The 16,375-nt window shown below is 44.4% G+C and overlaps 1 long non-coding RNA gene across 2 annotated transcripts in view; it reads left to right on the top strand.

Moving 5' to 3' along the window:
• The first annotated feature begins 1,082 nt into the window (after positions 1 to 1,082).
• LOC130173216 (uncharacterized) overlaps positions 1,083 to 16,375 on the top strand; it is a 28,782-nt gene continuing 13,489 nt past the window's right edge. Inside the window, exons 1-2 of one of the 2 annotated variants that reach the window (XR_008828385.1) lie at positions 1,083 to 1,355; positions 12,305 to 12,523. This is a non-coding gene — a long non-coding RNA (uncharacterized LOC130173216). The remainder of the gene's footprint in view (positions 1,356 to 12,304; positions 12,524 to 16,375) is intronic. The other variant, XR_008828384.1, reaches the window with a different exon arrangement.

The following is a 16,375-nucleotide window of genomic DNA, read 5'->3' as shown; positions in this document are numbered from 1 at the left end:
CAGCAGTAAAATTCTACTGTTTCCATGGAGACCGTTTGTTTGCTGCAATTAGCTAGTTATACCTGTTATCACTTATGGGAAGCTGGTAAATAGTATAAGACTAAGATGAGGAGAAAACTTTGAATACTTAAGTGAACATTTTAAGGAAACCTTAAGGAGAAGACTTAATGGTGTTTTGTTAAGGAAACCTTAATTCAGACTTTAAGGAAAATCTTAACTTAAGGTGTTCTGTGCAACTGTTTTTATTTTAAGGAAATCTTACGCATTCTTGAAGGAAAATCTTAATTTAGATAGATAGATAGAGAGATAGATAGATAGATAGATAGATAGATAGATAGATAGATAGATAGATAGATAGATAGATAGATAGATAGATAGATAGATAGATAGATAGATAGATGCTTTATTTATCCCCTAGGGGAAATTCATCAAATCTTAATTTAAGGTGTTTTGTGTAACTGCTTTAATCTTAACTCCGATTTAAAGGAAAAACTCAATTTAAGGTGTTTTCTGCAACTGTTTTTATTTTATTTTACCATGACCCTAACATGTCTAAACCCAACCAATCCAACCAGCGAAGGCAATGATCATCAGCCAATCAGAGGCAGTGGTGGGCGTGTCATGTCAATTCTAAATTAGGATTATAAATTTACAACCTGCTGCTGTTTTGTTATTGATAGCTAATCGAAGGATAACATCACATGGATTTTTTTGGGCAAACCACCAGCTAACGAGAGCAACAGGTGACGCCCAGCCTTCCCGGGAGATCGACGCCATCTTTTTCCTTTGGTTGTAGTTTTTCCTCTGAGAGGGAGACACATACCAGCTAGCAACGCCGCCACTTAGCATGCTGCTAACAGATGTCGAGCTAGGACTCATTTGGCGGCATTTGACGAGCTTTTCCCGCCACCCAACGTCAATTTTCCGGCCAGACGTTTTGGGAAAGAAACGCTCTCCCGCGTATTTACACCAGCTTGGTTTGCTAAACGGAAGTGGCTTCATTACGTGGCGGAGCGTCGTCACGTTGTGTGATTTGCCTGCGTGAAGAGGCAGCGGAGGGAAACCGGTTGATTCGGTGCCGCTTCACCTTCCCGAGGAGCTGGACCCAGACTGTCCGGGACCTCCGGCACAAAATACCTGGCGACGTCACTAGAGAGTCTTGTGTCGCAGTCCAAGGTGAAGCAGCATGTCTACCTGAGCAGGGAGGAGCTCACCTCTCCTCGATGCAAGTCCACACCGACATTTTGAACTCGGTGGACACCGTGCCCTGATGAGAGACTTCACTTCCACATCACCTGAGATGAATCCACATCTGGATTATTACAACTACTGGAGCACCTGACCTGCAGCTCAAGGTAAGTTATTTGGATTTAGCTGCGGCCGAGCAGTTTAACACACCTTTGTTGCATATGTTCTTGTGTGTCATGCGCAATGGGTTTTTGGACATGTGTATTGCAGTCTTATGACATTATTGTGAGCTGTTGTTGTGTAATAGCATTTGAATTCCTGTGTTTGTTTTATAGACCTGGCTGCTGCTTCTTTCATCTGTGCTGCAGTGGTATTGTTGTAGGCCCATGTTGTGTTTGTACAGGTTGTATTGTATGGGTTTGGGTGAAATGCTCCTCCCACTGCAACACCTCCAACTTAAAACATCTTCCCGCTGCCCTGCACCTTCCTGTTACAGTGTCAATGACAACAATGAGAAAATTCCCCGATAGACTATTTAAACAACCTGCTGACTCGTCTCCTGGCAACAGTCTCCGACGGTGAAGCTGTTTATTTAAGCTGTTATCACCTACTTGAACCTTAAACCACAAACTGAACCCAGATCTGTGGAAGTCACAGACTGAGTCAACAGAGGCAGAGTCAGAACAAAAACAACACAAACACACAGTGAAGATGACGTCAGTGTTAAATCATTGATGTGAACTTGACACAGTCATGCTCAGAGTGAGCTGCCCCACTGTCGCCATCTTGGCAGCATCTGACTCCGCCCCTAATTCACCTAATCCAAATATGATAATATAAGAGGTGGTACATGTGTGGAGCTGAGACTTAGGTGTGTCCAACATACGCTCACCCACCTGTCACTCAAAGAGGCCACGCCCTCAATCCTCCATAACTGTAGTCCTTAATAATAAACAGGTGAGTTTTATAAACAGGTGTCATGAAGGGGAAATTAGCTCTGTGTCTTAGGACACAGCTTAGAAAACTGAACAAGCAACTCAAAGGTGAGATTTCTGCTGCACCTGAAGGGTTTTTTTTTTTGTAAATAAGCGTTGTTTAACATTAACTTAAGTTTTTTTTTTTTTTTGCATTTTGCATTTTGCCCATTATTTATTTACCATCCAACACCATCATCAACAAAGTGAGTGAGAGAAGGTCCCAGCTGTTTGTAGCCTGTACCTCCATCTTGGTTATGAATACTGTGTGTTGGTGATGTAATCGCTCAGTCAATCAATACTGAACGACAAAACGATCGAATCTGAAGTTTTACATCTGTTTGAGTCTCAAGCTTTAAAATCCAGACATAGAAAATCAAAATAAATGGGTATCATTCTGAGATTTAGAAACACTTTACGTGTGTGTGTGTGTGTGTGTGTGTGTGTGTGTGTGTGTGTGTGTGTGTGAACAGTAACATGTTAAGAAGCTGATATGAGAAGCTTCAGCAGACACATGGAAACAAGTTGTTGATTGTTATTGAGCCTAAATACAAGTGACAGTGTGTGTGTGCGTGTGCGTGTGTGTGTGTGTGTGCGTGTGTGTGTGTGCATGTGTGTGCGTGCGTGTGTGTTTTATCTACTTCTCTCTGAGTGCCTGTGGTTGTGAGTTGTAGGCAGTTTTTTTTTTTGAGTGTGTATCACTTGTGATTCATTTGCAGTTTACTCTCCCTGTGAGAACTGGAGGCGTCGCCTTCACTTCCACTCCGAGGCCGAACATGTTGCCGTGACATATTTCACCGCGCAGCCGTGCCAAACACACGCCGACACACAAGGCGGCCATTGTTTTGTGCCGGGCGTCGTGTTTTCACAGCAGCGTTGTTGTTGTTGTTGTTGTTGTTTGGTGAAGTTATTTGCAGGACGGCGGCTCTTCACACACGTTGTCGTTCTGCGGTGTGACTGAGTGTAACGTGACATATGCTGCTGGAGACTTCAGGCTGTTCACACGCTGCAGCAGGTCAAAGGTCACAGGTTATAAAGCTCAGTGCTTTGGTGACGGACAGTTCAGCTGTGAGGTGACAGGATGAATCAGGTTCAATGTTTGTCTTCATGTTCAGGTAGACACCGGACTAAAGAGGACTAGATTCACCTCCTCGTGGTCGTATCCCTCCACCACTAAGACTAGTTCCAGGTGACATTCCTGTTTATCCACAGTCATAGAAAATATGAGCCACCTATTTTGAGTTATGGTTAAAAAGTGTTTTGTGAGGTCACCTTGACCTTTGACCTTTGACCACCAAAATCTTATCAGTTCATCCATGTTGAAGAAACTCCCTGAAGGTGTTATGGAGATATTCTTTCTTCAAATTTGGTAGAATTTGGTAAAAACATTCATCTCAACTCAAGGACAAACTCAATAGAATTTGGTGGCCAAAGGTCAAAGGTCACGGTGTCCTCACAAAACACGATTTCGGCCTTGTAAAAGCGATATCTCCGTAACACATTGAAGGAGCTTCTTCAAATTTGGCACAAACGTTCACTTGGACTCAAGGATTGACTGATTTGATTTTGGGGGGTCAAAGGTCAAGGGCATTGTGACTTCACACAAAAATTATGACAAAATTTCAAACAGGTGGTTCATATTTTCTATGACTCTGGATAAACAGGGATGTCACCTGGAACTAGTCCGAGTGGCGGAGGGATACGACCACGAGGAGGTGATTCTAGTTTTATTTTTTAATTAATTTGATGTGTAAAACATCATCAAACCTTCAGGAAGACGTTTTTAAAATCATCTGCAGGATCTTCCTTCAGCGGCGCCTCGATGCCAGAGTCAGACGTGTAGTTGGCCGTCACGTTCCACGCTAATGAGTCTCCATATCACCTAATTGTCTGACAAACTGTTCCTTTAATATCCGCCAGTGTGTTTGTAAAGAGAGTGTGTGTGTGTGTGTGTGTGTGTGTGTGTGTGTGTGTGTGTGTGTGTGTGTGTGTGTGTGTGTGTGTGTGTGTGAGTGAGTGTGTGTGAGTGTGTGTGAGCTTCCTTAATTTATGCAGGAGAATACCGGACGCCTTCTGCCGAGCTGCTCCTTCCTTCCACAATAACACACATCCTCCCTCCTCCTCCTCTTTCTTTCCCTTCAACCTTCTGTTCTCCTCATCCTCCTCACTCCCCCCCCCCCCTTCCTCGTCTCTCCCAGACAACTGTGACTGTTTTAATTCTGACCACTGATTAGCCTGAATCAATTAAGTCCTCCACGCTGTGTCCAACAGCAGAGCAGCATGGGGTATTTAGACTATTTAGGTTTCCATTCATCAAGCTCCAGCCTCTTAATCACCCTTTAATTACAGCCTCCGACTATGGGGGCTGAAGTGGGACATTAGGCAGGGCTGCTTTCTCTGCAGAGCCCGGGGTTGAAATGAGCTCTGGAGTGGACGCGGGAACGAGTCAGGCGGCCGCCGTGTCGTGGCCTCGGTGGCGTCCTGACGGCTGATTGAACACAGAATGTGATGCAGCAGCAGGAGTCAGGTGACAATTATTGTAATTACCTTATTTACTGTTTAAATTCACATCAGTTCAGACAGAAATAAAATATGAAAGAGGAAAAGGAGATTTAACTCTGAGGCAAAAAACTTCCTGCACAGATGTTCCGGTGGCTCAAAGTGCTAAATACTTCGCTTTCCTCACAGGCTTTTAATGTGAAACAACTGCAGGAAGTGTTAAGTTTCATTAAAGTGGAATCAGAGTAGTGACTGACAGTCAGAGGTCTCATTCCCGTGGACACGTTATCTCAGTAACGCATTGAAGGGACTTCTTCTAATTTGGCACAAACGTTCACTAGATTTCGGTGGTCAAAGGTCACGGTCACGGTCGCCTCACAAAACAAGGATTTGGCTTTTTGAATGTGGTAAATTTGGCACAAACATTCAAAAAACAATGTTTTTGGTCATAAAAACTAATTATGAACAATTTCCCAAAAGGTCAAAGGTCAACTTCACCATGACATCATGATGTTACCTCTGGTCATTATTCAATGCTGGAACTCAGGAAAGAGAAACTGTGACCATGTTTGTGGACAATTGTCTGGTTGGCGGAGGGATACAGCAGCGAGGCGGTGATTCTAGTTCTCGTTATTATTTATTAGGGAGCCTCCTAGGACTGTGGTTCACCTGCCTGACAGTCAGGAAACCCAGTGACAAGAAGATTAATGCAGGACAAAAGCAGCACAACTCCAACTCCAACTCTACTGCTCAGAAATCACATGTAAAGACCAACTCTTGATTTTTCTGACGCGTTTTGAAGGAATCGAAATTGTTGCCTGGATTTTATTTAACAATACTTTTTTTCCTGTGACGGGCAGAGCCACATTTTACTGAACACAAGTTGCACAGAGGTGGATTCAGATTAAAGATTCATAAACTTTATTGTCATACACAGAGAGCAACAGGTGAGCAGGTGGACAGGTACAACAAATTAAATATGTCCGTAAACATTGTGGTGATATATATTAGAGGAGCAGACAGACAAACCAATGGTGCATTTTATGAATACAGCATGAAAGTTTCAGCATATAATCTACACACCCCGAGGTTTTACTTCAGACGTGGAGGCAGTTTGTGTCTGACCTCTGGTGACCTTAAAAGGTCATTGACATCAGCATTGGATTTCATGTATATCTTTGCCAAAATTGCATAAAGATGATTATTTGCATCTGTGGCCGTGTAACATCATTTTGCTTAGAGCACCAGTTTTGCAGGGGAACTTCAGACCCCCCCATTCCCAGGTGTTAATGTAATGTACTTCTGCTGTGTGTTCTATGGAGTTACATGTTTAGCTAGCACATTAGCGAACACTCTAATCAGAAGCTAACATGCTAGTTTGGTCTGGACCACACTCGTTACTCCAGGAGGCTCCGCCCTGTCCCAGAGGTCACATCTGAAACGTCTCCACGTCTGAAAATAAACTTTATGGTTTATAGAAACACGGAGAAAGTTTCATGCTGGATCATAAAATGCACAAGAACCTTCATATACAAGCTCATCTGCTTTTTGTATATTTTGCAGCAGATACATTAATCAATAATTTCCTCTATTGTGTTGATTCAGGTAGTTTAATGTGTCTCTCAATCCTCTGTGCTGTATTCTGTAGGAAACGGAACTGGAGTGAACTAATGTTGTGTTATTTGTCTGTAGAGGATCAGTCACTCGGGGCCGGTGTTCAGAAACAGTCCTGACTTCATAATAAGAGTGCTGCTTGGTGGAATATGGATTAACCAGAATCGACTGCACTTTGTTCCACTCTTAAATATCCTGATCTGAAACTGAGGAAACTCCTGAGCAGGAAGTTAAACTCTCCTCTCTCTCCTCGCAGCTATCAGCCTCACTAATCCTTTTTGTGCGTCTCTTGTTCTGCCGCTCAAAGCGACAGCGGGGATAACATCACTCCATTGACGGTCCGCGCTCCCGGTTTGTCAATTAGACCTTGTCGTGGACTAATCTCCTGCGGGACTGCTCGGGGTTTTCACTCGTATGAAGGGAGAGAAAAGCTGAGCGCTTTAATGCCGTCTAATGACGTTATGGGAGGAATAGCCCCATGCCGCTGGGAACCTGATAATCCCACTTTGTTCCTTTTGGATTTGTTCAGAAAACCCCCCCCTCCTCCCCCCTCCCGGTTGCTGATCCCCTTCGTGTTGCGCCGACACAATGGGGCCCCCGCTGTCGGGCCCCATCCACCTCTTATTCTCTAAACACCTCTCTCATTTGTCGGGCCGCGGCCGGGGGCGCGCACCGTATTATTTTCTCCTCAATTAGCAGGAAAGCTTGTGTTGATCACTTCCTCTGCAAAGGTGAGCGAACATTCCTGCGGGCTGCGTTCACGCAGGTCATTAGGGAGGTTATCGATGGTGAGCGACAGGAGGAGAAACCCCCCCCCCCCCCCCCCCCCCCTTCAAAATCACCATCATTAGCCCGAGGTGGAAATCAGATTCCTGGTTGGTCTCGAATGTGTGTGGACTCGTTCCAGAACTCGCCAACCGCCACCTCCTCCCGCCTGAATGAGGCAGACCTGCACTGAAAGCCCCGGTGACAGTTTCATGTCACGTCCGTTTGGCGGCGGGACACAGGCCGACAGTTGCTGGCCCTTCAGAGCTCCGCCCACCTCTTCCAGCCTCATTATGGCCTCTCCTGTTCAGGCAGGAGGAGGAGGGGAGGACGAGGGGGAGTCTTTGATGAACCTGTCCTCCCATTTCCGCTGGACTCTTAGAGGCTAAACTCTGCCAAATCCTTCAGTCCTCAAACCCTCCCCCAACTCGACTCCCCCTCTGTGGAGTCAGAGAGCAGGGGCTGATGGGAGGAGGAGGGGGGGGGGGGGGGGGGGCAGGAAAGGTAAGAGCTGAGACCAGGATCAGGGACTCGATGCCATTGTCAAAATGTAATTCTCTAACAAAGAAAAGAGTGAAGTGACTGAGCTCAGCAGAGAGAAGAGAAACACCAGAAAAGTTGGTGACATTCAAAGAGCTTTACAATCACATCATGTAGAAAATATTCAACCTGTCACCTGTTGAAGTGAGAGGTGGGATCACAGGTAGACAATCAAAGAGGGGAAGGGAGGACGCTTCTTGTTTTCATGTTGTTGAAACGAAGCCTTCGATCATCTGACGACTACGTTTTCATTTTAAAACAGCGTTTGCAAACTGAACAGATCTCCGTCCAGACGATCACACCTGAAAACACATTCATACCTGAGCAGTCAGATCACAGAGCTGTGGTTCCCAACCTGAGACCAGGTCGTGGGTCACAAGATCACGGATCACTGCAGTTAATCAAACAGAACACTGCTGCACACAATTATTTTGACATACAGTGTAGATTTATCATGGAAGTGTAACTCATTCACTAAGAAATCTATTTTTTCTGAATTAACGATATAATTATTTAAATATTCTGGGAAAAATTTTTTAAATTTAAAAAATACTTCAGAAAAACCTGTTAGAAACCAGATGATTTTGTCATTAATTCAGAAAAACAGGATTTTTATTAGTTTATTTTCTAAGAGAAAAGTTAAAAAAATTCCTGTTTTTCTGAATTGACGAGATAATTTCATCGTTAATTCAGAAATTCAGATTTTACTTCTTTAAGTGAATGCAGTACATTTCTTTGTTTTTGCTTTTTATAATTTATTATATTACACACAGATGAAAACAATCAATGTAAAAAATCACAAGAAAACAAAAATATTTTGAGCGATTTTACAGAATTATTACAGTAGAAAAACCACAATACAGTTTGTTTTTGTTTTTTTCCCACATATTTTTACATTTGCGTTTACATCTATAAGTAAATCATCCGTATGTATTGCTACCATTGTTTATTATATAAATACCTTTACTTGTCATTACACGTTTCATGTTTTAATGTCATATTTGAATGCATCAGATCTTTAATGTCTTTAAACTGTTGTTGTCGTCATGTTTCCGGGAGCACGTGACGCTGCTCAGCCTCTGAGGACCTGGACCTGGTCTCAGCGGGACTGCTTGGATGAGCAGTTGTCGTTTTCTTCTCTTTAGAGACTCTTTTGTCTCGATGTGTTTGAGGAGAGGGCGACTCCTCTGCCCCCGCCCCCCACCGCCGGCTGCACCCTCGGGCGCCAAGAAAAACTCAGAGAGGAGAAAGACAGATGGCCGCTCGGTTTAAAGTCAGTCCTCGGCCGCCTGAGACGCCGCCGTCGCGTGTCCGCGGCTCTGCCGGAGTCACAGGAAGCAGATGCACGTACATATGCTTTTCCGTCAAATGATCCCATGTTTGGTGGAGACGACGAGGGACACGGAGCGGGACACCGTCGGAGGCTTGATGGTTCTGATAGCCGAGGTCTGATCTGTGTGTTTGTTTAGATGAACTAGGACAGCAGAAGAGGGAGGGGACTGAGGATGTGGGGGTTCACACACTACAGTGATTTACTGGTTGCACTTCCATGACGTTGGGGGCTTGTTAGAGACAGAAACTCTCGTAACTTTCTGAAACTGTCGATCTCACATTCACGGCTGCTTCACAGAATGTCTGGTCAGCTGTGTGGAGGTGAGAAGGTGCGTTGGGTTTGACCCTCACCTGGAGCTTTTCACTGCACCTTCCATAGTCGATGCAGAGATCGACTATCAGCACTTCTCATTCTTTTCTAGTAAAACCCCCCCCCACTGAAACCACATCTTGTGTACCAACATTTATTAGAAAGTGGTGGTGCTGAGCAAAGACTGTAAATAAAGATGGTTTCTGAAGCTCAGAGTGAGCTGCTCTACCGTCACCATCTTGGCAGTGTGTGACTCCACCCCCTAACTCCCAGTTAATCCAAAAATTTACAAAGAGGAGGGACGTGTGTGGAGCTTCATGGGACAAGCATACGCTCACGAACCTGTGACTCAAAATGGCCACGCCCTCAATTCTCCATAACTTTAGTCCTTAATAAAATGTAAACAGGTGAGTTATATAAACAGGTGAGTTATATAAACAGGTGTCATGAAGGAGGAAATTAGCTCTAGAGACCAAAACTGTTTTTGTACTAATATTGTACCACATTTAATGGATATATCACCGTGGAAATATTGTTTATAAATATTGAAATATTGCACTAAAAATATACTTTTTTGTCCTGGATTTTGCCCATTTTGCTCTACCCTCTGATTGGTGGAAGTTGTACCTGCAGACCCCCCCCCCCCCACACACACACACACACACACACACAACTGAACATCAGCCCAGAGGCAAATACATTGTTAACCAAAAACAGTATTTACATTCATTTTAGTGAGACTACTGTGAATTTGTAAAGCCTGATAATGAATGCGATGTTATTTTCTAGATTTACAGTCTATATAAATAACATATGCACAGTTTTTTTTTCTGCCATCTCACAATATAAAGTTTAATATGTTATGATCCAGCTCCATCTCCTCTTACTCCTGCTCTGTTTCCACTGAACAGACTGAACACTAACAGCCAGTTTAAAGTCGGAGCCAGAGAATCAGAACATTAGAGACAAACTGTGAAATCTTTGCACGAGCCGACTTTCCAAAATTATCTTGTTACATGTTGCTGCCAGTGAGCTGCTGGTGTCTGATAGGTGTTGGAGAGCCGACCGTCTGTTAGTGCAGTAATTAGCGGCAGATGATGGCAGGGCGTCTCGTGATGAGACACGCTGTCCTGTAACTGGAAGGTCACAGGTTTGAGCACCGTGACGACGCCGGCTCTCGGGGCAATTTGATAGTCACAGTTGACAGACAGAGAGAGAGCGAGAGAGACAGGAAGTGTTGGGAGGAAGAAGTGCAGTAAATGGTCCGGTCGCTGCTTATGAACCCATGTGACATGCGCCCTAACCCCTTGGATACCGAGGTCGCCCCTGCTCTTGATTTCCTGATGATCAAATTTGAGTTTCTGTCAAGCAGCAACCTCCGAGGCTGAAACATGAAGCATCAACACTGAAGAACCAGAAGCTGCAGTTCCTCTAACGACCACTAGAGTCTGGCTCCAACAGTGAGTCAGTCCCCATAGACTCCCATGTTAAAATGTCCAACTTTACAGCAGAAATAAACATGTTTACAGCCTGGTACAAAAACTGTTCTGGTCTCTAGAGCTAATTGCTTCCTTCATGACACCTGTTTATATAACTCACCTGTTTACATTTTATTAAGGACTAAAGTTATGGAGGATTGAGGGCGTGGCCTCTTTGAGTGACAGGTGGGTGAGTGTATGCTTGCCACAATTCAACAAGTCTTTGCTCCACCTATGTCCCTCCTCTTTGACCATTTTTGGATTAGCTGGCAGTTATGGGCGGAGTTAGACACTGACAAGATGGTGACGGTGGAGCAGCTCACTCTGAGCTTCAGAAACCTGCAGGTGACATTAAAGAGGCGATGTCCATCTTTATTTACAGTCTGTGGTTTCTGTGCAGCTGCAGTTGCTATTATTGCTGTTTCATTAGAATTACACTAGAAGTGAAACTACAAAACTAGAATTTGGAGTTCATCCATCAATTTTTTGCAGCTGATCAGGTCGTGAAGTCTTTCTGCTCAGCTGCTTCCTCCAGCTCCTCCTGGAGAATCCACAGACGTTCTCAGCTGGTTCCTGTTGATGTGAAGACACTGTGGTTCTGCTCCGACCTTCTTCAGGTCTGAGTTCACCAGACCTCCCGAATGTTCACACGAGCTGGTTCTTCTCCGGCTCCGTCGCAGAAACATTGGATCACAGCCTGCAGAGAGGAAAGGAACAGATGTAGAGTTATTTAGAAGATAAACTAATATTTCTGAAACATTACTGCAGCAGTAACGTTGGGAACAAACTGCCTGTGTCCCCAGAGCTCTATCTCTCTGCATAGAGTTTACAGGCTGTTGCGTTTACAGAATGTTGGATTTATCTTTATTATTAATTAATTTCTGATTTCTTTTGAAAAAACGTCACTACAATGTCTGTCTCCACACGCAGCTGCTAAAATAGTTAAAAAATATATTTATATTATTTCACGTCTGTGTCATATTCAGAATCAGACTAGATTTTTGAAACTAGTAAATAGTGGAAGTCAGTTTTATGTGATGTTGCTTCTATGATGTCACTGTGACATCAACAGGACTTCTCTTTGTTGGCAGATGCGTGAAAAATAGGAGAGAGGACTAATCTCTGGATCATGTGACGTAGGCAGAGTGCCGCTCTGACCCGTTTACAGCGGCCATGCCCACGGCACGCACACGCAACGCACACGCAACGCACACGTAACGCACACGCCATGCATCCAGTGTGTTCGTGGCCTTAGTGTTTAGTGAATCACAGCCTGCAGAGGGGAAAGGAACAGATAATTATTTAGAGAGTAACAAAAGTCTGGATGTTTAATAAAGTAGTAACACGACTGTAAACGTTCTGAAAAGACAAGGGACTTTTTGAAAAAGAGACATTTAAATGAATATTTGGTCCGTTTCCAGTAATTTAATGCAACATGATGCTTTATCAAATGACTCAACTACAGTGTGTTTAGCTGAGAGTCAAAAAAAAAGAAAGTCAGTTAATTCATCCCTCTGTTTTTCTACCTGTCTGACTGTCTTTCTTCTCTTCGTGTCTCTTTTCTTTAACTGCCTTCTTCTGTTTCTCATCTCAAACACCTGCAGCGCCTCGGGGCCGATCTGTCGTCCACCGCTAACTCCAAACACAGAGGGCTGTCACACACACACACACACACACACACACACACACACACACACACACACACACACACACACACTCCTCAGCAGGAGGAAGTGGGGAAGCGTAACAGCTGAAGTGCTTTTCCAAAGGTCAAAACATCTCAAATGATCCTTCTCCGTCCCTCCAGGAATCCACTTCAACAGGTAAAGTCCTTCTTTTACCCATCAGCCCCTCCTCAGCGCACAGGAAGTTTCTTATTCAGCCCTGAACTTCTGTCCATATCCCACCAGTTTGCTGATGATTTTGCCAGTGTGACGTTTTCACCTGCACAGACGTGGTGGGAGCAGGACGTACAAAGTCCAGCAGGGATGATTGATCATGTCACTCATGTGATTCAGGTTTAAAACAGGTGTTCAGTACGTGTGTGAACGACTGTTAACGAAATGATCTGACTGAATGGGGCAGTGGAGCACACAGTGGGTTGTGTTGTAGTCTGGACAGAATCTGAGACCTTTGTAACTGATGAGGTCACACCCACGGTCTCTCCTGATTGGCTGTCATCAGCCTGGACTACCAGTGGTGAAAACAACATGATGATGAATGACAGTGTCACTGACCTTGTTGTCTTTGCTGTTCACTTACATTCTCTGTTTTAATGCTACAACTGTCTCTGCTGCTCCTCCTTCAGAGGCTTTACTGCAGAGGAGACGATCTACTTCCTGTTTACACCAGCCTGCACGTGCTCAGTTTAGTGAATGGTCACGTATGTGTGTGTATTCAGGTGTGTTAGTGTGTGTGTTGAAAACATAGTAGTGTGGACGCAGTGTCAGTCAGAGCTGAATGTTTAGCTTAGCTAAAAACAAATGAACAAACTATATAATCAGTGACCTGCTCCTTTAAACTCACAGATCTATAACTCCAACTGGACTGTACCTGTACCTGAAACACACACACACACACACACACACACACACACACACACACACACACACACACACACCAACACCGACTCTTTCATTGTATAATTCAGGGCTGTTCTCTGTCTGAATGCCAGGCTCTATACCGTGTGTGTGCATGTGTGTGTGTGTGTGTGTGTGTGTGTCTGTGTGTTTGTGTATGTGTGTGTGTGTGTGTGCGTGTGTGTGTAATAATTTCTATAATCTACACGTATGTAAACATTAACACATTTCTACATATGATGTGTGTTTATGTATTAATGGAGAGATGAACACAGTGTAAAGTGATAATGATTAATCAGGAGGAGTAACTGTTAATGCTTTAAAATGTTGTTTTGATTTTATGAAAATCAGCAACTGCAACGGATCAATGAGCTGATAATGAAATTACACATTTTTGTGAGTGTGTTTGTGTGTTTGTGTGTGTGTGTGTGTGTGTGTGTGTGTCTCCATTCCCAACTGGTCTAGTGATATTGGTGGGAACTGAACCCTGCCCAGTTACCCACAATCCCCCACCGCCAACCAGCCTCCCACCATCACCTCCTCCTCCCTCTCCTCCTCCTCCTCCTCCTCCTCTTCATCCTGTTTAGCTCTGACACCTCAGCTGTTCAGCAGGCTGCTGAGAGGAAGGTGTGGGGTGAGAGAGAGGGGGAGGGAGGGAGGAGAGGGGGAGGGAGGGGGGGACACAGAGAGAGAGAGAGAGTTGATAATGAAGGTAGCGTGTTGTTGTCACCACAGATTGTTGCTCAGGGCCTTCCGTGCTGCCGTGTGTGTGTGTGTGTGTGTGTGTGTGTGTGTGTGTGTGTGTGTGTGTGTGTGTGTTAGCTCCACCCACATACACACTCTCACCTCCACCACCCAACCCCAACATGGACTCCATTTACCACCCAAACACAAATATTCATACTCATCATCAATTATGACACACACACACACACACACACACACACCCTCAGCTCCATCATCACTCTGTTTGATCAGTTTCATTGTGAGATGATGTCGATTACTGCAGCTTCCTTTCTGAGAAATCGTGTTGTTTCTTATTTCTGTCAGTTTGGTGGGTGGCTCTGCACCGAGGGTGTGTGTGTGTGTGTGTGCGTGCGTGCGTGCGTGTGTGTGTAAATATGTGTGTGTCAGCGGATGTATAGATAGGCTGTGTGTTTGTGCTGCAGGTGTAAGGATGTTGACTGGAGGTGTTGGTGGGCACAGTGATAGGTGTGTGTGTGTGTGTGTGTGTGTGTGTGTGTGTGTGTGTGTGTGTGTGTGTGTGTGTGTCACTGATGCAGTGACAGATTCCCTCCAGAGAGAAGAGCAAGGCATGGCCACTGTCAGGGTTGGTAGTTCTATTCCCTTAGTTTTCCATATGTCTGTCTCATTTTCGTGGACACGATATCTCAGAAACTCCTCAGCTGAACTTCTTCAAATTTTGGCACAAACATTCATCAGGACTCAAGGATGAACTCATTAGATTTTGGGGGTCAAAGTACAAAGGTCAAGGGCATGGTGACCTGGAACTAGCCTGAGTGGCGGAGGGATATAACCAACCACGAGGAAGCGACTTTGCAGCACTTTATACTGAAGTGATATTTGTTATAACTTTAATTGAATGTGCATTTTTGCATTTTTTACCTTACCTGCCTGTTTCCTTTCCTCAGTCTGAACGCTGATGTTTGAACTCGTCATGTTCTCCAGCTGACTGTTAAAAATCATCCAACATGAAGATTTCAATTGAAGCGTTTCCTGCAGACAGTGCTGCACGTTCGTTAGTAAACACTGATTCATATGTTCATAAGTTGAGATGACAAATCATATTAATATCCCTCCTTCCAGAAAAAAAAAACTTGCTAATGATAGCAAACAGGCCCTGCTTGGCTGCAGATCTGCAGCCGTTTGCCGCCAGCGTTTCTCCTCGTACTATTTGTACCACTCTCTATCTCTCTCTGAAAGTGAGAAGTTGATTGGCTGTCAACAACTTTCCACATTTCTTTCCCTCCTTTTTTTTTCTCTCCCTCCATCCACACTGTTCTCCTGCAGCCTAATTAACACTAAATGTGCCACCGGGCAAATGCTGAACGCATGGCAATATTTGATTACATGAACAATAAATTACCATCAACAACACGCTCATGAAACACATTGGAAAATAGTGACAATGATAATTATGTACAGTCAAAACCACAGTGTCAGAGGGGGCGGCGAGCACAGGTAGAGCTGCAACACGCCGCACGGTGTGATCATAATCACCGTCGCTCTGCCAGGTCGTCGTCTACCGGCCAATTATACATGCACGTCAACAACACCTGAGGAGACGATACAGATGAGATAAGGAGCTCACTTTTTAAACTCTGTTCACACATGGAAGTTCAGGATGGGAACGGTACGTGGACGACATGAGTGTCGTCTTTACTGAGGTTGATGCAGTAAATACAGCAGATTATTATCAATAGAAAAACTGAACAAACCAAAGGCCTCAGGTCCCAGATTATCAGGAGAAGAAGAAGTCAGGGGTCAGAGGTCACTCTACCCAGATGCAGAAACAGAGTCAACTCAATCTTTCATTCTTTCGTTGTCTTTCGTTGTCTTATCTTTTGGTCTGACCGAACATGAGCTGACTTTATCTTAAAGGAACAGTTCAGGTGGATGTCAGTCTCGTGTCTGTGGGTTAGCTTAGCTCTCTCCTCTGATTGGTCAGATTGTCTGGAGCAGGAAAGTAAACACAGGAAGGAGGTTAGAGCTCAAACTTCAAGATCCAGTTCAGAACTCTTTCACACCAAAAAACGAACTGCTCCAGAGTCGGTCTGGGACTGGACCGAGACGTCCTCCTCCTCCAAAGGGTCTGGGTGTGATTGTTTTGGTCTGATTCCTGTTTTCACACCTGCACAAACGAATCGTACTGAGGGGGAAAACGAACCAGATAGCGCAGGTGTGAAAACACCCTCAGTCTGGTCGTTTGGTCGGTCTACCAGCCCATTATACATTCACATCAACCCCCCATGTGTTATGACCCTGGTTCAAGTGGCCACAACAATAAAGAATACTTTGTCGAACCAGATTAAACCAAATCAAGATCCTAAATTAAATGTTTTGAGTGTGAGGTGT

This window comes from Seriola aureovittata, chromosome 8, assembly GCF_021018895.1.
Source record: "Seriola aureovittata isolate HTS-2021-v1 ecotype China chromosome 8, ASM2101889v1, whole genome shotgun sequence".
NCBI lineage: Eukaryota > Metazoa > Chordata > Actinopteri > Carangiformes > Carangidae > Seriola > Seriola aureovittata.
The sequence above is the reverse complement of the archived record's forward strand: the minus strand, read 5'-3'. Positions and strand labels throughout refer to the sequence as shown.